Consider the following 20,939-nt stretch of genomic DNA (forward strand, 5'->3'; position numbering starts at 1 on the left):
TTTAGCCTGCAATCCATAGGAAAAGACACTTCTCTCTCAGTCTATACTCTGTAGGCATACAATAGTTTCAGCTTTGCTTCATTGATGTGATGTCATAATCAGGTTTAGCTCACAAGAGACTTGTCCACTACATAGCTGTCTCCTGTGTTACAGCGTGAGCCAATTTTAAGAGGATGATATGCAAATATTGTAATGCACAAAAACAGTACATGCCATGCTAGATAAAAGCAAGGGGTGACACCCAAACTAAAAACGAGGCTATGCAATTGGTGTTTCTGGTTCTTTCTTATGCTCTCAAAATCAAGTGGTATATTTTTCACGCTACAATTGGATTCGGACTTTGATTCTCCATAACCTTGAGCAACGAATCTCTGAACCTGATAAAAACTTGCAATGTTCTCCCCGTCGGGGAATCGAACCCCGGTCTCCCGCGTGACAGGCGGGGATACTCACCACTATACTAACGAGGACTAACTTGGTGAATCTGCAGGCAAAATTGGAGCTGAAAATACACCCAAAAACATGTCAGGGTGAGGTCTCGAGATGCGTCTGTGTCATTGGCCACAGAGATTATGTGCTACATGTTATCAAGCTAACATAAAACCCTAAATAAGAAGCAGATAAAAAGATTTATTTTTGTCTCAGCTGAAACAAAGACTACAATACCACTTTGCAAAAAAGATAGTCATTTCAATTAAAAACCTTTTTCTGTTATCCTCTACTGGTCGGTAATGGCCAGGAAGCTTACATGATATCGGTCTACCTATCTCACTTACTATACAGTTACTCCCTTTGAAAGTAGGGGATGCAAGTCCATTTTAGCCTGCAATTCATAGGAAAAGACACTTCTCTCTCAGTCTATACTCTGTAGGCATACAATAGTATCAGCTTTGCTTCATTGATGTGATGTCATAATCAGGTTTAGCTCACAAGAGACTTGTCCACTACATAGCTGTCTCCTGTGTTACAGCGTGAGCCAATTTTAAGAGGATGATATGCAAATATTGTAATGCACAAAAACAGTACATGCCATGCTAGATAAAAGCAAGGGGTGACACCCAAACTAAAAACGAGGCTATGCAATTGGTGTTTCTGGTTCTTTCTTATGCTCTCAAAATCAAGTGGTATATTTTTCACGCTACAATTGGATTCGGACTTTGATTCTCCATAACCTTGAGCAACGAATCTCTGAACCTGATAAAAACTTGCAATGTTCTCCCCGTCGGGGAATCGAACCCCGGTCTCCCGCGTGACAGGCGGGGATACTCACCACTATACTAACGAGGACTAACTTGGTGAATCTGCAGGCAAAATTGGAGCTGAAAATACACCCAAAAACATGTCAGGGTGAGGTCTCGAGATGCGTCTGTGTCATTGGCCACAGAGATTATGTGCTACATGTTATCAAGCTAACATAAAACCCTAAATAAGAAGCAGATAAAAAGATTTATTTTTGTCTCAGCTGAAACAAAGACTACAATACCACTTTGCAAAAAAGATAGTCATTTCAATTAAAAACCTTTTTCTGTTATCCTCTTCTGGTCGGTAATGGCCAGGAAGCTTACATGATATCGGTCTATCTATCTCACTTACTATACAGTTACTCCCTTTGAAAGTAGGGGATGCAAGTCCATTTTAGCCTGCAATCCATAGGAAAAGACACTTCTCTCTCAGTCTATACTCTGTAGGCATACAATAGTTTCAGCTTTGCTTCATTGATGTGATGTCATAATCAGGTTTAGCTCACAAGAGACTTGTCCACTACATAGCTGTCTCCTGTGTTACAGCATGAGCCAATTGTAAGAGGATGATATGCAAATATTGTAATGCACAAAAACAGTACATGCCATGCTAGATAAAAGCAAGGGGTGATACCCAAACTAAAAACGAGGCTATGCAATTGGTGTTTCTGGTTCTTTCTTATGCTCTCAAAATCAAGTGGTATATTTTTCACGCTACAATTGGATTCGGACTTTGATTCTCCATAACCTTGAGCAACGAATCTCTGAACCTGATAAAAACTTGCAATGTTCTCCCCGTCGGGGAATCGAACCCCGGTCTCCCGCGTGACAGGCGGGGATACTCACCACTATACTAACGAGGACTAACTTGGTGAATCTGCAGGCAAAATTGGAGCTGAAAATACACCCAAAAACATGTCAGGGTGAGGTCTCGAGATGCGTCTGTGTCATTGGCCACAGAGATTATGTGCTACATGTTATCAAGCTAACATAAAACCCTAAATAAGAAGCAGATAAAAAGATTTATTTTTGTCTCAGCTGAAACAAAGACTACAATACCACTTTGCAAAAAAGATAGTCATTTCAATTAAAAACCTTTTTCTGTTATCCTCTACTGGTCGGTAATGGCCAGGAAGCTTACATGATATCGGTCTACCTATCTCACTTACTATACAGTTACTCCCTTTGAAAGTAGGGGATGCAAGTCCATTTTAGCCTGCAATTCATAGGAAAAGACACTTCTCTCTCAGTCTATACTCTGTAGGCATACAATAGTATCAGCTTTGCTTCATTGATGTGATGTCATAATCAGGTTTAGCTCACAAGAGACTTGTCCACTACATAGCTGTCTCCTGTGTTACAGCGTGAGCCAATTTTAAGAGGATGATATGCAAATATTGTAATGCACAAAAACAGTACATGCCATGCTAGATAAAAGCAAGGGGTGACACCCAAACTAAAAACGAGGCTATGCAATTGGTGTTTCTGGTTCTTTCTTATGCTCTAAAAATCAAGTGGTATATTTTACACGCTACAATTGGATTCGGACTTTGATTCTCCATAACCTTGAGCAACGAATCTCTGAACCTGATAAAAACTTGCAATGTTCTCCCCATCGGGGAATCGAACCCCGGTCTCCCGCGTGACAGGCGGGGATACTCACCACTATACTAACGAGGACTAACTTGGTGAATCTGCAGGCAAAATTGGAGCTGAAAATACACCCAAAAACATGTCAGGGTGAGGTCTCGAGATGCGTCTGTGTCATTGGCCACAGAGATTATGTGCTACATGTTATCAAGCTAACATAAAACCCTAAATAAGAAGCAGATAAAAAGATTTATTTTTGTCTCAGCTGAAACAAAGACTACAATACAACTTTGCAAAAAAGATAGTTATTTCAATTAAAAACCTTTTTCTGTTATCCTCTACTGGTCGGTAATGGCCAGGAAGCTTACATGATATCGGTCTATCTATCTCACTTACTATACAGTTACTCCCTTTGAAAGTAGGGGATGCAAGTCCATTTTAGCCTGCAATCCATAGGAAAAGACACTTCTCTCTCAGTCTATACTCTGTAGGCATACAATAGTATCAGCTTTGCTTCATTGATGTGATGTCATAATCAGGTTTAGCTCACAAGAGACTTGTCCACTACATAGCTGTCTCCTGTGTTACAGCGTGAGCCAATTTTAAGAGGATGATATGCAAATATTGTAATGCACAAAAACAGTACATGCCATGCTAGATAAAAGCAAGGGGTGACACCCAAACTAAAAACGAGGCTATGCAATTGGTGTTTCTGGTTCTTTCTTATGCTCTCAAAATCAAGTGGTATATTTTTCACGCTACAATTGGATTCGGACTTTGATTCTCCATAACCTTGAGCAACGAATCTCTGAACCTGATAAAAACTTGCAATGTTCTCCCCGTCGGGGAATCGAACCCCGGTCTCCCGCGTGACAGGCGGGGATACTCACCACTATACTAACGAGGACTAACTTGGTGAATCTGCAGGCAAAATTGGAGCTGAAAATACACCCAAAAACATGTCAGGGTGAGGTCTCGAGATGCGTCTGTGTCATTGGCCACAGAGATTATGTGCTACATGTTATCAAGCTAACATAAAACCCTAAATAAGAAGCAGATAAAAAGATTTATTTTTGTCTCAGCTGAAACAAAGACTACAATACCACTTTGCAAAAAAGATAGTCATTTCAATTAAAAACCTTTTTCTGTTATCCTCTACTGGTCGGTAATGGCCAGGAAGCTTACATGATATCGGTCTACCTATCTCACTTACTATACAGTTACTCCCTTTGAAAGTAGGGGATGCAAGTCCATTTTAGCCTGCAATTCATAGGAAAAGACACTTCTCTCTCAGTCTATACTCTGTAGGCATACAATAGTATCAGCTTTGCTTCATTGATGTGATGTCATAATCAGGTTTAGCTCACAAGAGACTTGTCCACTACATAGCTGTCTCCTGTGTTACAGCGTGAGCCAATTTTAAGAGGATGATATGCAAATATTGTAATGCACAAAAACAGTACATGCCATGCTAGATAAAAGCAAGGGGTGACACCCAAACTAAAAACGAGGCTATGCAATTGGTGTTTCTGGTTCTTTCTTATGCTCTAAAAATCAAGTGGTATATTTTACACGCTACAATTGGATTCGGACTTTGATTCTCCATAACCTTGAGCAACGAATCTCTGAACCTGATAAAAACTTGCAATGTTCTCCCCGTCGGGGAATCGAACCCCGGTCTCCCGCGTGACAGGCGGGGATACTCACCACTATACTAACGAGGACTAACTTGGTGAATCTGCAGGCAAAATTGGAGCTGAAAATACACCCAAAAACATGTCAGGGTGAGGTCTCGAGATGCGTCTGTGTCATTGGCCACAGAGATTATGTGCTACATGTTATCAAGCTAACATAAAACCCTAAATAAGAAGCAGATAAAAAGATTTATTTTTGTCTCAGCTGAAACAAAGACTACAATACAACTTTGCAAAAAAGATAGTTATTTCAATTAAAAACCTTTTTCTGTTATCCTCTACTGGTCGGTAATGGCCAGGAAGCTTACATGATATCGGTCTATCTATCTCACTTACTATACAGTTACTCCCTTTGAAAGTAGGGGATGCAAGTCCATTTTAGCCTGCAATCCATAGGAAAAGACACTTCTCTCTCAGTCTATACTCTGTAGGCATACAATAGTTTCAGCTTTGCTTCATTGATGTGATGTCATAATCAGGTTTAGCTCACAAGAGACTTGTCCACTACATAGCTGTCTCCTGTGTTACAGCGTGAGCCAATTTTAAGAGGATGATATGCAAATATTGTAATGCACAAAAACAGTACATGCCATGCTAGATAAAAGCAAGGGGTGACACCCAAACTAAAAACGAGGCTATGCAATTGGTGTTTCTGGTTCTTTCTTATGCTCTCAAAATCAAGTGGTATATTTTTCACGCTACAATTGGATTCGGACTTTGATTCTCCATAACCTTGAGCAACGAATCTCTGAACCTGATAAAAACTTGCAATGTTCTCCCCGTCGGGGAATCGAACCCCGGTCTCCCGCGTGACAGGCGGGGATACTCACCACTATACTAACGAGGACTAACTTGGTGAATCTGCAGGCAAAATTGGAGCTGAAAATACACCCAAAAACATGTCAGGGTGAGGTCTCGAGATGCGTCTGTGTCATTGGCCACAGAGATTATGTGCTACATGTTATCAAGCTAACATAAAACCCTAAATAAGAAGCAGATAAAAAGATTTATTTTTGTCTCAGCTGAAACAAAGACTACAATACCACTTTGCAAAAAAGATAGTCATTTCAATTAAAAACCTTTTTCTGTTATCCTCTACTGGTCGGTAATGGCCAGGAAGCTTACATGATATCGGTCTACCTATCTCACTTACTATACAGTTACTCCCTTTGAAAGTAGGGGATGCAAGTCCATTTTAGCCTGCAATTCATAGGAAAAGACACTTCTCTCTCAGTCTATACTCTGTAGGCATACAATAGTATCAGCTTTGCTTCATTGATGTGATGTCATAATCAGGTTTAGCTCACAAGAGACTTGTCCACTACATAGCTGTCTCCTGTGTTACAGCGTGAGCCAATTTTAAGAGGATGATATGCAAATATTGTAATGCACAAAAACAGTACATGCCATGCTAGATAAAAGCAAGGGGTGACACCCAAACTAAAAACGAGGCTATGCAATTGGTGTTTCTGGTTCTTTCTTATGCTCTCAAAATCAAGTGGTATATTTTTCACGCTACAATTGGATTCGGACTTTGATTCTCCATAACCTTGAGCAACGAATCTCTGAACCTGATAAAAACTTGCAATGTTCTCCCCGTCGGGGAATCGAACCCCGGTCTCCCGCGTGACAGGCGGGGATACTCACCACTATACTAACGAGGACTAACTTGGTGAATCTGCAGGCAAAATTGGAGCTGAAAATACACCCAAAAACATGTCAGGGTGAGGTCTCGAGATGCGTCTGTGTCATTGGCCACAGAGATTATGTGCTACATGTTATCAAGCTAACATAAAACCCTAAATAAGAAGCAGATAAAAAGATTTATTTTTGTCTCAGCTGAAACAAAGACTACAATACCACTTTGCAAAAAAGATAGTCATTTCAATTAAAAACCTTTTTCTGTTATCCTCTTCTGGTCGGTAATGGCCAGGAAGCTTACATGATATCGGTCTATCTATCTCACTTACTATACAGTTACTCCCTTTGAAAGTAGGGGATGCAAGTCCATTTTAGCCTGCAATCCATAGGAAAAGACACTTCTCTCTCAGTCTATACTCTGTAGGCATACAATAGTTTCAGCTTTGCTTCATTGATGTGATGTCATAATCAGGTTTAGCTCACAAGAGACTTGTCCACTACATAGCTGTCTCCTGTGTTACAGCATGAGCCAATTGTAAGAGGATGATATGCAAATATTGTAATGCACAAAAACAGTACATGCCATGCTAGATAAAAGCAAGGGGTGATACCCAAACTAAAAACGAGGCTATGCAATTGGTGTTTCTGGTTCTTTCTTATGCTCTCAAAATCAAGTGGTATATTTTTCACGCTACAATTGGATTCGGACTTTGATTCTCCATAACCTTGAGCAACGAATCTCTGAACCTGATAAAAACTTGCAATGTTCTCCCCGTCGGGGAATCGAACCCCGGTCTCCCGCGTGACAGGCGGGGATACTCACCACTATACTAACGAGGACTAACTTGGTGAATCTGCAGGCAAAATTGGAGCTGAAAATACACCCAAAAACATGTCAGGGTGAGGTCTCGAGATGCGTCTGTGTCATTGGCCACAGAGATTATGTGCTACATGTTATCAAGCTAACATAAAACCCTAAATAAGAAGCAGATAAAAAGATTTATTTTTGTCTCAGCTGAAACAAAGACTACAATACCACTTTGCAAAAAAGATAGTCATTTCAATTAAAAACCTTTTTCTGTTATCCTCTACTGGTCGGTAATGGCCAGGAAGCTTACATGATATCGGTCTACCTATCTCACTTACTATACAGTTACTCCCTTTGAAAGTAGGGGATGCAAGTCCATTTTAGCCTGCAATTCATAGGAAAAGACACTTCTCTCTCAGTCTATACTCTGTAGGCATACAATAGTATCAGCTTTGCTTCATTGATGTGATGTCATAATCAGGTTTAGCTCACAAGAGACTTGTCCACTACATAGCTGTCTCCTGTGTTACAGCGTGAGCCAATTTTAAGAGGATGATATGCAAATATTGTAATGCACAAAAACAGTACATGCCATGCTAGATAAAAGCAAGGGGTGACACCCAAACTAAAAACGAGGCTATGCAATTGGTGTTTCTGGTTCTTTCTTATGCTCTAAAAATCAAGTGGTATATTTTACACGCTACAATTGGATTCGGACTTTGATTCTCCATAACCTTGAGCAACGAATCTCTGAACCTGATAAAAACTTGCAATGTTCTCCCCATCGGGGAATCGAACCCCGGTCTCCCGCGTGACAGGCGGGGATACTCACCACTATACTAACGAGGACTAACTTGGTGAATCTGCAGGCAAAATTGGAGCTGAAAATACACCCAAAAACATGTCAGGGTGAGGTCTCGAGATGCGTCTGTGTCATTGGCCACAGAGATTATGTGCTACATGTTATCAAGCTAACATAAAACCCTAAATAAGAAGCAGATAAAAAGATTTATTTTTGTCTCAGCTGAAACAAAGACTACAATACAACTTTGCAAAAAAGATAGTTATTTCAATTAAAAACCTTTTTCTGTTATCCTCTACTGGTCGGTAATGGCCAGGAAGCTTACATGATATCGGTCTATCTATCTCACTTACTATACAGTTACTCCCTTTGAAAGTAGGGGATGCAAGTCCATTTTAGCCTGCAATCCATAGGAAAAGACACTTCTCTCTCAGTCTATACTCTGTAGGCATACAATAGTATCAGCTTTGCTTCATTGATGTGATGTCATAATCAGGTTTAGCTCACAAGAGACTTGTCCACTACATAGCTGTCTCCTGTGTTACAGCGTGAGCCAATTTTAAGAGGATGATATGCAAATATTGTAATGCACAAAAACAGTACATGCCATGCTAGATAAAAGCAAGGGGTGACACCCAAACTAAAAACGAGGCTATGCAATTGGTGTTTCTGGTTCTTTCTTATGCTCTCAAAATCAAGTGGTATATTTTTCACGCTACAATTGGATTCGGACTTTGATTCTCCATAACCTTGAGCAACGAATCTCTGAACCTGATAAAAACTTGCAATGTTCTCCCCGTCGGGGAATCGAACCCCGGTCTCCCGCGTGACAGGCGGGGATACTCACCACTATACTAACGAGGACTAACTTGGTGAATCTGCAGGCAAAATTGGAGCTGAAAATACACCCAAAAACATGTCAGGGTGAGGTCTCGAGATGCGTCTGTGTCATTGGCCACAGAGATTATGTGCTACATGTTATCAAGCTAACATAAAACCCTAAATAAGAAGCAGATAAAAAGATTTATTTTTGTCTCAGCTGAAACAAAGACTACAATACCACTTTGCAAAAAAGATAGTCATTTCAATTAAAAACCTTTTTCTGTTATCCTCTACTGGTCGGTAATGGCCAGGAAGCTTACATGATATCGGTCTACCTATCTCACTTACTATACAGTTACTCCCTTTGAAAGTAGGGGATGCAAGTCCATTTTAGCCTGCAATTCATAGGAAAAGACACTTCTCTCTCAGTCTATACTCTGTAGGCATACAATAGTATCAGCTTTGCTTCATTGATGTGATGTCATAATCAGGTTTAGCTCACAAGAGACTTGTCCACTACATAGCTGTCTCCTGTGTTACAGCGTGAGCCAATTTTAAGAGGATGATATGCAAATATTGTAATGCACAAAAACAGTACATGCCATGCTAGATAAAAGCAAGGGGTGACACCCAAACTAAAAACGAGGCTATGCAATTGGTGTTTCTGGTTCTTTCTTATGCTCTAAAAATCAAGTGGTATATTTTACACGCTACAATTGGATTCGGACTTTGATTCTCCATAACCTTGAGCAACGAATCTCTGAACCTGATAAAAACTTGCAATGTTCTCCCCGTCGGGGAATCGAACCCCGGTCTCCCGCGTGACAGGCGGGGATACTCACCACTATACTAACGAGGACTAACTTGGTGAATCTGCAGGCAAAATTGGAGCTGAAAATACACCCAAAAACATGTCAGGGTGAGGTCTCGAGATGCGTCTGTGTCATTGGCCACAGAGATTATGTGCTACATGTTATCAAGCTAACATAAAACCCTAAATAAGAAGCAGATAAAAAGATTTATTTTTGTCTCAGCTGAAACAAAGACTACAATACAACTTTGCAAAAAAGATAGTTATTTCAATTAAAAACCTTTTTCTGTTATCCTCTACTGGTCGGTAATGGCCAGGAAGCTTACATGATATCGGTCTATCTATCTCACTTACTATACAGTTACTCCCTTTGAAAGTAGGGGATGCAAGTCCATTTTAGCCTGCAATCCATAGGAAAAGACACTTCTCTCTCAGTCTATACTCTGTAGGCATACAATAGTATCAGCTTTGCTTCATTGATGTGATGTCATAATCAGGTTTAGCTCACAAGAGACTTGTCCACTACATAGCTGTCTCCTGTGTTACAGCGTGAGCCAATTTTAAGAGGATGATATGCAAATATTGTAATGCACAAAAACAGTACATGCCATGCTAGATAAAAGCAAGGGGTGACACCCAAACTAAAAACGAGGCTATGCAATTGGTGTTTCTGGTTCTTTCTTATGCTCTCAAAATCAAGTGGTATATTTTTCACGCTACAATTGGATTCGGACTTTGATTCTCCATAACCTTGAGCAACGAATCTCTGAACCTGATAAAAACTTGCAATGTTCTCCCCGTCGGGGAATCGAACCCCGGTCTCCCGCGTGACAGGCGGGGATACTCACCACTATACTAACGAGGACTAACTTGGTGAATCTGCAGGCAAAATTGGAGCTGAAAATACACCCAAAAACATGTCAGGGTGAGGTCTCGAGATGCGTCTGTGTCATTGGCCACAGAGATTATGTGCTACATGTTATCAAGCTAACATAAAACCCTAAATAAGAAGCAGATAAAAAGATTTATTTTTGTCTCAGCTGAAACAAAGACTACAATACCACTTTGCAAAAAAGATAGTCATTTCAATTAAAAACCTTTTTCTGTTATCCTCTACTGGTCGGTAATGGCCAGGAAGCTTACATGATATCGGTCTACCTATCTCACTTACTATACAGTTACTCCCTTTGAAAGTAGGGGATGCAAGTCCATTTTAGCCTGCAATTCATAGGAAAAGACACTTCTCTCTCAGTCTATACTCTGTAGGCATACAATAGTATCAGCTTTGCTTCATTGATGTGATGTCATAATCAGGTTTAGCTCACAAGAGACTTGTCCACTACATAGCTGTCTCCTGTGTTACAGCGTGAGCCAATTTTAAGAGGATGATATGCAAATATTGTAATGCACAAAAACAGTACATGCCATGCTAGATAAAAGCAAGGGGTGACACCCAAACTAAAAACGAGGCTATGCAATTGGTGTTTCTGGTTCTTTCTTATGCTCTAAAAATCAAGTGGTATATTTTACACGCTACAATTGGATTCGGACTTTGATTCTCCATAACCTTGAGCAACGAATCTCTGAACCTGATAAAAACTTGCAATGTTCTCCCCGTCGGGGAATCGAACCCCGGTCTCCCGCGTGACAGGCGGGGATACTCACCACTATACTAACGAGGACTAACTTGGTGAATCTGCAGGCAAAATTGGAGCTGAAAATACACCCAAAAACATGTCAGGGTGAGGTCTCGAGATGCGTCTGTGTCATTGGCCACAGAGATTATGTGCTACATGTTATCAAGCTAACATAAAACCCTAAATAAGAAGCAGATAAAAAGATTTACTTTTGTCTCAGCTGAAACAAAGACTACAATACAACTTTGCAAAAAAGATAGTTATTTCAATTAAAAACCTTTTTCTGTTATCCTCTACTGGTCGGTAATGGCCAGGAAGCTTACATGATATCGGTCTATCTATCTCACTTACTATACAGTTACTCCCTTTGAAAGTAGGGGATGCAAGTCCATTTTAGCCTGCAATCCATAGGAAAAGACACTTCTCTCTCAGTCTATACTCTGTAGGCATACAATAGTATCAGCTTTGCTTCATTGATGTGATGTCATAATCAGGTTTAGCTCACAAGAGACTTGTCCACTACATAGCTGTCTCCTGTGTTACAGCGTGAGCCAATTTTAAGAGGATGATATGCAAATATTGTAATGCACAAAAACAGTACATGCCATGCTAGATAAAAGCAAGGGGTGACACCCAAACTAAAAACGAGGCTATGCAATTGGTGTTTCTGGTTCTTTCTTATGCTCTCAAAATCAAGTGGTATATTTTTCACGCTACAATTGGATTCGGACTTTGATTCTCCATAACCTTGAGCAACGAATCTCTGAACCTGATAAAAACTTGCAATGTTCTCCCCGTCGGGGAATCGAACCCCGGTCTCCCGCGTGACAGGCGGGGATACTCACCACTATACTAACGAGGACTAACTTGGTGAATCTGCAGGCAAAATTGGAGCTGAAAATACACCCAAAAACATGTCAGGGTGAGGTCTCGAGATGCGTCTGTGTCATTGGCCACAGAGATTATGTGCTACATGTTATCAAGCTAACATAAAACCCTAAATAAGAAGCAGATAAAAAGATTTATTTTTGTCTCAGCTGAAACAAAGACTACAATACCACTTTGCAAAAAAGATAGTCATTTCAATTAAAAACCTTTTTCTGTTATCCTCTACTGGTCGGTAATGGCCAGGAAGCTTACATGATATCGGTCTACCTATCTCACTTACTATACAGTTACTCCCTTTGAAAGTAGGGGATGCAAGTCCATTTTAGCCTGCAATTCATAGGAAAAGACACTTCTCTCTCAGTCTATACTCTGTAGGCATACAATAGTATCAGCTTTGCTTCATTGATGTGATGTCATAATCAGGTTTAGCTCACAAGAGACTTGTCCACTACATAGCTGTCTCCTGTGTTACAGCGTGAGCCAATTTTAAGAGGATGATATGCAAATATTGTAATGCACAAAAACAGTACATGCCATGCTAGATAAAAGCAAGGGGTGACACCCAAACTAAAAACGAGGCTATGCAATTGGTGTTTCTGGTTCTTTCTTATGCTCTAAAAATCAAGTGGTATATTTTACACGCTACAATTGGATTCGGACTTTGATTCTCCATAACCTTGAGCAACGAATCTCTGAACCTGATAAAAACTTGCAATGTTCTCCCCGTCGGGGAATCGAACCCCGGTCTCCCGCGTGACAGGCGGGGATACTCACCACTATACTAACGAGGACTAACTTGGTGAATCTGCAGGCAAAATTGGAGCTGAAAATACACCCAAAAACATGTCAGGGTGAGGTCTCGAGATGCGTCTGTGTCATTGGCCACAGAGATTATGTGCTACATGTTATCAAGCTAACATAAAACCCTAAATAAGAAGCAGATAAAAAGATTTATTTTTGTCTCAGCTGAAACAAAGACTACAATACAACTTTGCAAAAAAGATAGTTATTTCAATTAAAAACCTTTTTCTGTTATCCTCTACTGGTCGGTAATGGCCAGGAAGCTTACATGATATCGGTCTATCTATCTCACTTACTATACAGTTACTCCCTTTGAAAGTAGGGGATGCAAGTCCATTTTAGCCTGCAATCCATAGGAAAAGACACTTCTCTCTCAGTCTATACTCTGTAGGCATACAATAGTATCAGCTTTGCTTCATTGATGTGATGTCATAATCAGGTTTAGCTCACAAGAGACTTGTCCACTACATAGCTGTCTCCTGTGTTACAGCGTGAGCCAATTTTAAGAGGATGATATGCAAATATTGTAATGCACAAAAACAGTACATGCCATGCTAGATAAAAGCAAGGGGTGACACCCAAACTAAAAACGAGGCTATGCAATTGGTGTTTCTGGTTCTTTCTTATGCTCTCAAAATCAAGTGGTATATTTTTCACGCTACAATTGGATTCGGACTTTGATTCTCCATAACCTTGAGCAACGAATCTCTGAACCTGATAAAAACTTGCAATGTTCTCCCCGTCGGGGAATCGAACCCCGGTCTCCCGCGTGACAGGTGGGGATACTCACCACTATACTAACGAGGACTAACTTGGTGAATCTGCAGGCAAAATTGGAGCTGAAAATACACCCAAAAACATGTCAGGGTGAGGTCTCGAGATGCGTCTGTGTCATTGGCCACAGAGATTATGTGCTACATGTTATCAAGCTAACATAAAACCCTAAATAAGAAGCAGATAAAAAGATTTATTTTTGTCTCAGCTGAAACAAAGACTACAATACCACTTTGCAAAAAAGATAGTCATTTCAATTAAAAACCTTTTTCTGTTATCCTCTACTGGTCGGTAATGGCCAGGAAGCTTACATGATATCGGTCTACCTATCTCACTTACTATACAGTTACTCCCTTTGAAAGTAGGGGATGCAAGTCCATTTTAGCCTGCAATTCATAGGAAAAGACACTTCTCTCTCAGTCTATACTCTGTAGGCATACAATAGTTTCAGCTTTGCTACATTGATGTGATGTCATAATCAGGTTTAGCTCACAAGAGACTTGTCCACTACATAGCTGTCTCCTGTGTTACAGCATGAGCCAATTGTAAGAGGATGATATGCAAATATTGTAATGCACAAAAACAGTACATGCCATGCTAGATAAAAGCAAGGGGTGATACCCAAACTAAAAACGAGGCTATGCAATTGGTGTTTCTGGTTCTTTCTTATGCTCTCAAAATCAAGTGGTATATTTTTCACGCTACAATTGGATTCGGACTTTGATTCTCCATAACCTTGAGCAACGAATCTCTGAACCTGATAAAAACTTGCAATGTTCTCCCCGTCGGGGAATCGAACCCCGGTCTCCCGCGTGACAGGCAGGGATACTCACCACTATACTAACGAGGACTAACTTGGTGAATCTGCAGGCAAAATTGGAGCTGAAAATACACCCAAAAACATGTCAGGGTGAGGTCTCGAGATGCGTCTGTGTCATTGGCCACAGAGATTATGTGCTACATGTTATCAAGCTAACATAAAACCCTAAATAAGAAGCAGATAAAAAGATTTATTTTTGTCTCAGCTGAAACAAAGACTACAATACCACTTTGCAAAAAAGATAGTCATTTCAATTAAAAACCTTTTTCTGTTATCCTCTTCTGGTCGGTAATGGCCAGGAAGCTTACATGATATCTATCTATCTCACTTACTATACAGTTACTCCCTTTGAAAGTAGGGGATGCAAGTCCATTTTAGCCTGCAATCCATAGGAAAAGACACTTCTCTCTCAGTCTATACTCTGTAGGCATACAATAGTTTCAGCTTTGCTTCATTGATGTGATGTCATAATCAGGTTTAGCTCACAAGAGACTTGTCCACTACATAGCTGTCTCCTGTGTTACAGCGTGAGCCAATTTTAAGAGGATGATATGCAAATATTGTAATGCACAAAAACAGTACATGCCATGCTAGATAAAAGCAAGGGGTGACACCCAAACTAAAAACGAGGCTATGCAATTGGTGTTTCTGGTTCTTTCTTATGCTCTCAAAATCAAGTGGTATATTTTTCACGCTACAATTGGATTCGGACTTTGATTCTCCATAACCTTGAGCAACGAATCTCTGAACCTGATAAAAACTTGCAATGTTCTCCCCGTCGGGGAATCGAACCCCGGTCTCCCGCGTGACAGGCGGGGATACTCACCACTATACTAACGAGGACTAACTTGGTGAATCTGCAGGCAAAATTGGAGCTGAAAATACACCCAAAAACATGTCAGGGTGAGGTCTCGAGATGCGTCTGTGTCATTGGCCACAGAGATTATGTGCTACATGTTATCAAGCTAACATAAAACCCTAAATAAGAAGCAGATAAAAAGATTTATTTTTGTCTCAGCTGAAACAAAGACTACAATACCACTTTGCAAAAAAGATAGTCATTTCAATTAAAAACCTTTTTCTGTTATCCTCTACTGGTCGGTAATGGCCAGGAAGCTTACATGATATCGGTCTACCTATCTCACTTACTATACAGTTACTCCCTTTGAAAGTAGGGGATGCAAGTCCATTTTAGCCTGCAATTCATAGGAAAAGACACTTCTCTCTCAGTCTATACTCTGTAGGCATACAATAGTATCAGCTTTGCTTCATTGATGTGATGTCATAATCAGGTTTAGCTCACAAGAGACTTGTCCACTACATAGCTGTCTCCTGTGTTACAGCGTGAGCCAATTTTAAGAGGATGATATGCAAATATTGTAATGCACAAAAACAGTACATGCCATGCTAGATAAAAGCAAGGGGTGACACCCAAACTAAAAACGAGGCTATGCAATTGGTGTTTCTGGTTCTTTCTTATGCTCTCAAAATCAAGTGGTATATTTTTCACGCTACAATTGGATTCGGACTTTGATTCTCCATAACCTTGAGCAACGAATCTCTGAACCTGATAAAAACTTGCAATGTTCTCCCCGTCGGGGAATCGAACCCCGGTCTCCCGCGTGACAGGCGGGGATACTCACCACTATACTAACGAGGACTAACTTGGTGAATCTGCAGGCAAAATTGGAGCTGAAAATACACCCAAAAACATGTCAGGGTGAGGTCTCGAGATGCGTCTGTGTCATTGGCCACAGAGATTATGTGCTACATGTTATCAAGCTAACATAAAACCCTAAATAAGAAGCAGATAAAAAGATTTATTTTTGTCTCAGCTGAAACAAAGACTACAATACCACTTTGCAAAAAAGATAGTCATTTCAATTAAAAACCTTTTTCTGTTATCCTCTTCTGGTCGGTAATGGCCAGGAAGCTTACATGATATCGGTCTATCTATCTCACTTACTATACAGTTACTCCCTTTGAAAGTAGGGGATGCAAGTCCATTTTAGCCTGCAATCCATAGGAAAAGACACTTCTCTCTCAGTCTATACTCTGTAGGCATACAATAGTTTCAGCTTTGCTTCATTGATGTGATGTCATAATCAGGTTTAGCTCACAAGAGACTTGTCCACTACATAGCTGTCTCCTGTGTTACAGCATGAGCCAATTGTAAGAGGATGATATGCAAATATTGTAATGCACAAAAACAGTACATGCCATGCTAGATAAAAGCAAGGGGTGATACCCAAACTAAAAACGAGGCTATGCAATTGGTGTTTCTGGTTCTTTCTTATGCTCTCAAAATCAAGTGGTATATTTTTCACGCTACAATTGGATTCGGACTTTGATTCTCCATAACCTTGAGCAACGAATCTCTGAACCTGATAAAAACTTGCAATGTTCTCCCCGTCGGGGAATCGAACCCCGGTCTCCCGCGTGACAGGCGGGGATACTCACCACTATACTAACGAGGACTAACTTGGTGAATCTGCAGGCAAAATTGGAGCTGAAAATACACCCAAAAACATGTCAGGGTGAGGTCTCGAGATGCGTCTGTGTCATTGGCCACAGAGATTATGTGCTACATGTTATCAAGCTAACATAAAACCCTAAATAAGAAGCAGATAAAAAGATTTATTTTTGTCTCAGCTGAAACAAAGACTACAATACCACTTTGCAAAAAAGATAGTCATTTCAATTAAAAACCTTTTTCTGTTATCCTCTACTGGTCGGTAATGGCCAGGAAGCTTACATGATATCGGTCTACCTATCTCACTTACTATACAGTTACTCCCTTTGAAAGTAGGGGATGCAAGTCCATTTTAGCCTGCAATTCATAGGAAAAGACACTTCTCTCTCAGTCTATACTCTGTAGGCATACAATAGTATCAGCTTTGCTTCATTGATGTGATGTCATAATCAGGTTTAGCTCACAAGAGACTTGTCCACTACATAGCTGTCTCCTGTGTTACAGCGTGAGCCAATTTTAAGAGGATGATATGCAAATATTGTAATGCACAAAAACAGTACATGCCATGCTAGATAAAAGCAAGGGGTGACACCCAAACTAAAAACGAGGCTATGCAATTGGTGTTTCTGGTTCTTTCTTATGCTCTAAAAATCAAGTGGTATATTTTACACGCTACAATTGGATTCGGACTTTGATTCTCCATAACCTTGAGCAACGAATCTCTGAACCTGATAAAAACTTGCAATGTTCTCCCCATCGGGGAATCGAACCCCGGTCTCCCGCGTGACAGGCGGGGATACTCACCACTATACTAACGAGGACTAACTTGGTGAATCTGCAGGCAAAATTGGAGCTGAAAATACACCCAAAAACATGTCAGGGTGAGGTCTCGAGATGCGTCTGTGTCATTGGCCACAGAGATTATGTGCTACATGTTATCAAGCTAACATAAAACCCTAAATAAGAAGCAGATAAAAAGATTTATTTTTGTCTCAGCTGAAACAAAGACTACAATACAACTTTGCAAAAAAGATAGTTATTTCAATTAAAAACCTTTTTCTGTTATCCTCTACTGGTCGGTAATGGCCAGGAAGCTTACATGATATCGGTCTATCTATCTCACTTACTATACAGTTACTCCCTTTGAAAGTAGGGGATGCAAGTCCATTTTAGCCTGCAATCCATAGGAAAAGACACTTCTCTCTCAGTCTATACTCTGTAGGCATACAATAGTATCAGCTTTGCTTCATTGATGTGATGTCATAATCAGGTTTAGCTCACAAGAGACTTGTCCACTACATAGCTGTCTCCTGTGTTACAGCGTGAGCCAATTTTAAGAGGATGATATGCAAATATTGTAATGCACAAAAACAGTACATGCCATGCTAGATAAAAGCAAGGGGTGACACCCAAACTAAAAACGAGGCTATGCAATTGGTGTTTCTGGTTCTTTCTTATGCTCTCAAAATCAAGTGGTATATTTTTCACGCTACAATTGGATTCGGACTTTGATTCTCCATAACCTTGAGCAACGAATCTCTGAACCTGATAAAAACTTGCAATGTTCTCCCCGTCGGGGAATCGAACCCCGGTCTCCCGCGTGACAGGCGGGGATACTCACCACTATACTAACGAGGACTAACTTGGTGAATCTGCAGGCAAAATTGGAGCTGAAAATACACCCAAAAACATGTCAGGGTGAGGTCTCGAGATGCGTCTGTGTCATTGGCCACAGAGATTATGTGCTACATGTTATCAAGCTAACATAAAACCCTAAATAAGAAGCAGATAAAAAGATTTATTTTTGTCTCAGCTGAAACAAAGACTACAATACCACTTTGCAAAAAAGATAGTCATTTCAATTAAAAACCTTTTTCTGTTATCCTCTACTGGTCGGTAATGGCCAGGAAGCTTACATGATATCGGTCTACCTATCTCACTTACTATACAGTTACTCCCTTTGAAAGTAGGGGATGCAAGTCCATTTTAGCCTGCAATTCATAGGAAAAGACACTTCTCTCTCAGTCTATACTCTGTAGGCATACAATAGTATCAGCTTTGCTTCATTGATGTGATGTCATAATCAGGTTTAGCTCACAAGAGACTTGTCCACTACATAGCTGTCTCCTGTGTTACAGCGTGAGCCAATTTTAAGAGGATGATATGCAAATATTGTAATGCACAAAAACAGTACATGCCATGCTAGATAAAAGCAAGGGGTGACACCCAAACTAAAAACGAGGCTATGCAATTGGTGTTTCTGGTTCTTTCTTATGCTCTAAAAATCAAGTGGTATATTTTACACGCTACAATTGGATTCGGACTTTGATTCTCCATAACCTTGAGCAACGAATCTCTGAACCTGATAAAAACTTGCAATGTTCTCCCCGTCGGGGAATCGAACCCCGGTCTCCCGCGTGACAGGCGGGGATACTCACCACTATACTAACGAGGACTAACTTGGTGAATCTGCAGGCAAAATTGGAGCTGAAAATACACCCAAAAACATGTCAGGGTGAGGTCTCGAGATGCGTCTGTGTCATTGGCCACAGAGATTATGTGCTACATGTTATCAAGCTAACATAAAACCCTAAATAAGAAGCAGATAAAAAGATTTATTTTTGTCTCAGCTGAAACAAAGACTACAATACAACTTTGCAAAAAAGATAGTTATTTCAATTAAAAACCTTTTTCTGTTATCCTCTACTGGTCGGTAATGGCCAGGAAGCTTACATGATATCGGTCTATCTATCTCACTTACTATACAGTTACTCCCTTTGAAAGTAGGGGATGCAAGTCCATTTTAGCCTGCAATCCATAGGAAAAGACACTTCTCTCTCAGTCTATACTCTGTAGGCATACAATAGTATCAGCTTTGCTTCATTGATGTGATGTCATAATCAGGTTTAGCTCACAAGAGACTTGTCCACTACATAGCTGTCTCATGTGTTACAGCGTGAGCCAATTTTAAGAGGATGATATGCAAATATTGTAATGCACAAAAACAGTACATGCCATGCTAGATAAAAGCAAGGGGTGACACCCAAACTAAAAACGAGGCTATGCAATTGGTGTTTCTGGTTCTTTCTTATGCTCTCAAAATCAAGTGGTATATTTTTCACGCTACAATTGGATTCGGACTTTGATTCTCCATAACCTTGAGCAACGAATCTCTGAACCTGATAAAAACTTGCAATGTTCTCCCCGTCGGGGAATCGAACCCCGGTCTCCCGCGTGACAGGCGGGGATACTCACCACTATACTAACGAGGACTAACTTGGTGAATCTGCAGGCAAAATTGGAGCTGAAAATACACCCAAAAACATGTCAGGGTGAGGTCTCGAGATGCGTCTGTGTCATTGGCCACAGAGATTATGTGCTACATGTTATCAAGCTAACATAAAACCCTAAATAAGAAGCAGATAAAAAGATTTATTTTTGTCTCAGCTGAAACAAAGACTACAATACCACTTTGCAAAAAAGATAGTCATTTCAATTAAAAACCTTTTTCTGTTATCCTCTACTGGTCGGTAATGGCCAGGAAGCTTACATGATATCGGTCTACCTATCTCACTTACTATACAGTCACTCCCTTTGAAAGTAGGGGATGCAAGTCCATTTTAGCCTGCAATTCATAGGAAAAGACACTTCTCTCTCAGTCTATACTCTGTAGGCATACAATAGTATCAGCTTTGCTTCATTGATGTGATGTCATAATCAGGTTTAGCTCACAAGAGACTTGTCCACTACATAGCTGTCTCCTGTGTTACAGCGTGAGCCAATTTTAAGAGGATGATATGCAAATATTGTAATGCACAAAAACAGTACATGCCATGCTAGATAAAAGCAAGGGGTGACACCCAAACTAAAAACGAGGCTATGCAATTGGTGTTTCTGGTTCTTTCTTATGCTCTAAAAATCAAGTGGTATATTTTACACGCTACAATTGGATTCGGACTTTGATTCTCCATAACCTTGAGCAACGAATCTCTGAACCTGATAAAAACTTGCAATGTTCTCCCCGTCGGGGAATCGAACCCCGGTCTCCCGCGTGACAGGCGGGGATACTCACCACTATACTAACGAGGACTAACTTGGTGAATCTGCAGGCAAAATTGGAGCTGAAAATACACCCAA

General features: G+C 40.4%; 26 non-coding genes across 26 annotated transcripts; all 26 read right to left on the minus strand.

Annotated features, from left to right (window-relative positions):
• Positions 1 to 398: 398 nt before the first annotated feature.
• Positions 399 to 470, minus strand: TRNAD-GUC (transfer RNA aspartic acid (anticodon GUC)). The gene has a single exon. It is a non-coding gene; the product is annotated as a tRNA-Asp (tRNA).
• Positions 471 to 1,215: 745 nt separating this feature from the next.
• On the minus strand, positions 1,216 to 1,287 carry TRNAD-GUC (transfer RNA aspartic acid (anticodon GUC)). Its single transcript has one exon. It is a non-coding gene; the product is annotated as a tRNA-Asp (tRNA).
• Positions 1,288 to 2,032: 745 nt separating this feature from the next.
• On the minus strand, positions 2,033 to 2,104 carry TRNAD-GUC (transfer RNA aspartic acid (anticodon GUC)). Its single transcript has one exon. It is a non-coding gene; the product is annotated as a tRNA-Asp (tRNA).
• A 745-nt stretch (positions 2,105 to 2,849) lies between these two features.
• On the minus strand, positions 2,850 to 2,921 carry TRNAD-GUC (transfer RNA aspartic acid (anticodon GUC)). The gene has a single exon. It is a non-coding gene; the product is annotated as a tRNA-Asp (tRNA).
• A 745-nt stretch (positions 2,922 to 3,666) lies between these two features.
• On the minus strand, positions 3,667 to 3,738 carry TRNAD-GUC (transfer RNA aspartic acid (anticodon GUC)). The gene has a single exon. It is a non-coding gene; the product is annotated as a tRNA-Asp (tRNA).
• Positions 3,739 to 4,483: 745 nt separating this feature from the next.
• TRNAD-GUC (transfer RNA aspartic acid (anticodon GUC)) lies at positions 4,484 to 4,555 on the minus strand. Its single transcript has one exon. It is a non-coding gene; the product is annotated as a tRNA-Asp (tRNA).
• A 745-nt stretch (positions 4,556 to 5,300) lies between these two features.
• Positions 5,301 to 5,372, minus strand: TRNAD-GUC (transfer RNA aspartic acid (anticodon GUC)). The gene has a single exon. It is a non-coding gene; the product is annotated as a tRNA-Asp (tRNA).
• Positions 5,373 to 6,117: 745 nt separating this feature from the next.
• Positions 6,118 to 6,189, minus strand: TRNAD-GUC (transfer RNA aspartic acid (anticodon GUC)). Its single transcript has one exon. It is a non-coding gene; the product is annotated as a tRNA-Asp (tRNA).
• A 745-nt stretch (positions 6,190 to 6,934) lies between these two features.
• On the minus strand, positions 6,935 to 7,006 carry TRNAD-GUC (transfer RNA aspartic acid (anticodon GUC)). The gene has a single exon. It is a non-coding gene; the product is annotated as a tRNA-Asp (tRNA).
• A 745-nt stretch (positions 7,007 to 7,751) lies between these two features.
• On the minus strand, positions 7,752 to 7,823 carry TRNAD-GUC (transfer RNA aspartic acid (anticodon GUC)). Its single transcript has one exon. It is a non-coding gene; the product is annotated as a tRNA-Asp (tRNA).
• A 745-nt stretch (positions 7,824 to 8,568) lies between these two features.
• On the minus strand, positions 8,569 to 8,640 carry TRNAD-GUC (transfer RNA aspartic acid (anticodon GUC)). The gene has a single exon. It is a non-coding gene; the product is annotated as a tRNA-Asp (tRNA).
• A 745-nt stretch (positions 8,641 to 9,385) lies between these two features.
• Positions 9,386 to 9,457, minus strand: TRNAD-GUC (transfer RNA aspartic acid (anticodon GUC)). Its single transcript has one exon. It is a non-coding gene; the product is annotated as a tRNA-Asp (tRNA).
• A 745-nt stretch (positions 9,458 to 10,202) lies between these two features.
• Positions 10,203 to 10,274, minus strand: TRNAD-GUC (transfer RNA aspartic acid (anticodon GUC)). The gene has a single exon. It is a non-coding gene; the product is annotated as a tRNA-Asp (tRNA).
• Positions 10,275 to 11,019: 745 nt separating this feature from the next.
• On the minus strand, positions 11,020 to 11,091 carry TRNAD-GUC (transfer RNA aspartic acid (anticodon GUC)). Its single transcript has one exon. It is a non-coding gene; the product is annotated as a tRNA-Asp (tRNA).
• A 745-nt stretch (positions 11,092 to 11,836) lies between these two features.
• TRNAD-GUC (transfer RNA aspartic acid (anticodon GUC)) lies at positions 11,837 to 11,908 on the minus strand. Its single transcript has one exon. It is a non-coding gene; the product is annotated as a tRNA-Asp (tRNA).
• A 745-nt stretch (positions 11,909 to 12,653) lies between these two features.
• TRNAD-GUC (transfer RNA aspartic acid (anticodon GUC)) lies at positions 12,654 to 12,725 on the minus strand. Its single transcript has one exon. It is a non-coding gene; the product is annotated as a tRNA-Asp (tRNA).
• A 745-nt stretch (positions 12,726 to 13,470) lies between these two features.
• On the minus strand, positions 13,471 to 13,542 carry TRNAD-GUC (transfer RNA aspartic acid (anticodon GUC)). The gene has a single exon. It is a non-coding gene; the product is annotated as a tRNA-Asp (tRNA).
• A 745-nt stretch (positions 13,543 to 14,287) lies between these two features.
• On the minus strand, positions 14,288 to 14,359 carry TRNAD-GUC (transfer RNA aspartic acid (anticodon GUC)). The gene has a single exon. It is a non-coding gene; the product is annotated as a tRNA-Asp (tRNA).
• Positions 14,360 to 15,100: 741 nt separating this feature from the next.
• Positions 15,101 to 15,172, minus strand: TRNAD-GUC (transfer RNA aspartic acid (anticodon GUC)). The gene has a single exon. It is a non-coding gene; the product is annotated as a tRNA-Asp (tRNA).
• Positions 15,173 to 15,917: 745 nt separating this feature from the next.
• On the minus strand, positions 15,918 to 15,989 carry TRNAD-GUC (transfer RNA aspartic acid (anticodon GUC)). The gene has a single exon. It is a non-coding gene; the product is annotated as a tRNA-Asp (tRNA).
• A 745-nt stretch (positions 15,990 to 16,734) lies between these two features.
• On the minus strand, positions 16,735 to 16,806 carry TRNAD-GUC (transfer RNA aspartic acid (anticodon GUC)). The gene has a single exon. It is a non-coding gene; the product is annotated as a tRNA-Asp (tRNA).
• A 745-nt stretch (positions 16,807 to 17,551) lies between these two features.
• TRNAD-GUC (transfer RNA aspartic acid (anticodon GUC)) lies at positions 17,552 to 17,623 on the minus strand. The gene has a single exon. It is a non-coding gene; the product is annotated as a tRNA-Asp (tRNA).
• A 745-nt stretch (positions 17,624 to 18,368) lies between these two features.
• TRNAD-GUC (transfer RNA aspartic acid (anticodon GUC)) lies at positions 18,369 to 18,440 on the minus strand. Its single transcript has one exon. It is a non-coding gene; the product is annotated as a tRNA-Asp (tRNA).
• A 745-nt stretch (positions 18,441 to 19,185) lies between these two features.
• On the minus strand, positions 19,186 to 19,257 carry TRNAD-GUC (transfer RNA aspartic acid (anticodon GUC)). The gene has a single exon. It is a non-coding gene; the product is annotated as a tRNA-Asp (tRNA).
• A 745-nt stretch (positions 19,258 to 20,002) lies between these two features.
• On the minus strand, positions 20,003 to 20,074 carry TRNAD-GUC (transfer RNA aspartic acid (anticodon GUC)). Its single transcript has one exon. It is a non-coding gene; the product is annotated as a tRNA-Asp (tRNA).
• Positions 20,075 to 20,819: 745 nt separating this feature from the next.
• TRNAD-GUC (transfer RNA aspartic acid (anticodon GUC)) lies at positions 20,820 to 20,891 on the minus strand. The gene has a single exon. It is a non-coding gene; the product is annotated as a tRNA-Asp (tRNA).
• Between the last annotated feature and the right edge of the window lie 48 nt (positions 20,892 to 20,939).

Source organism: Pseudophryne corroboree, chromosome 11, assembly GCF_028390025.1.
Source record: "Pseudophryne corroboree isolate aPseCor3 chromosome 11, aPseCor3.hap2, whole genome shotgun sequence".
Classification (NCBI taxonomy): Eukaryota; Metazoa; Chordata; class Amphibia; order Anura; family Myobatrachidae; genus Pseudophryne; species Pseudophryne corroboree.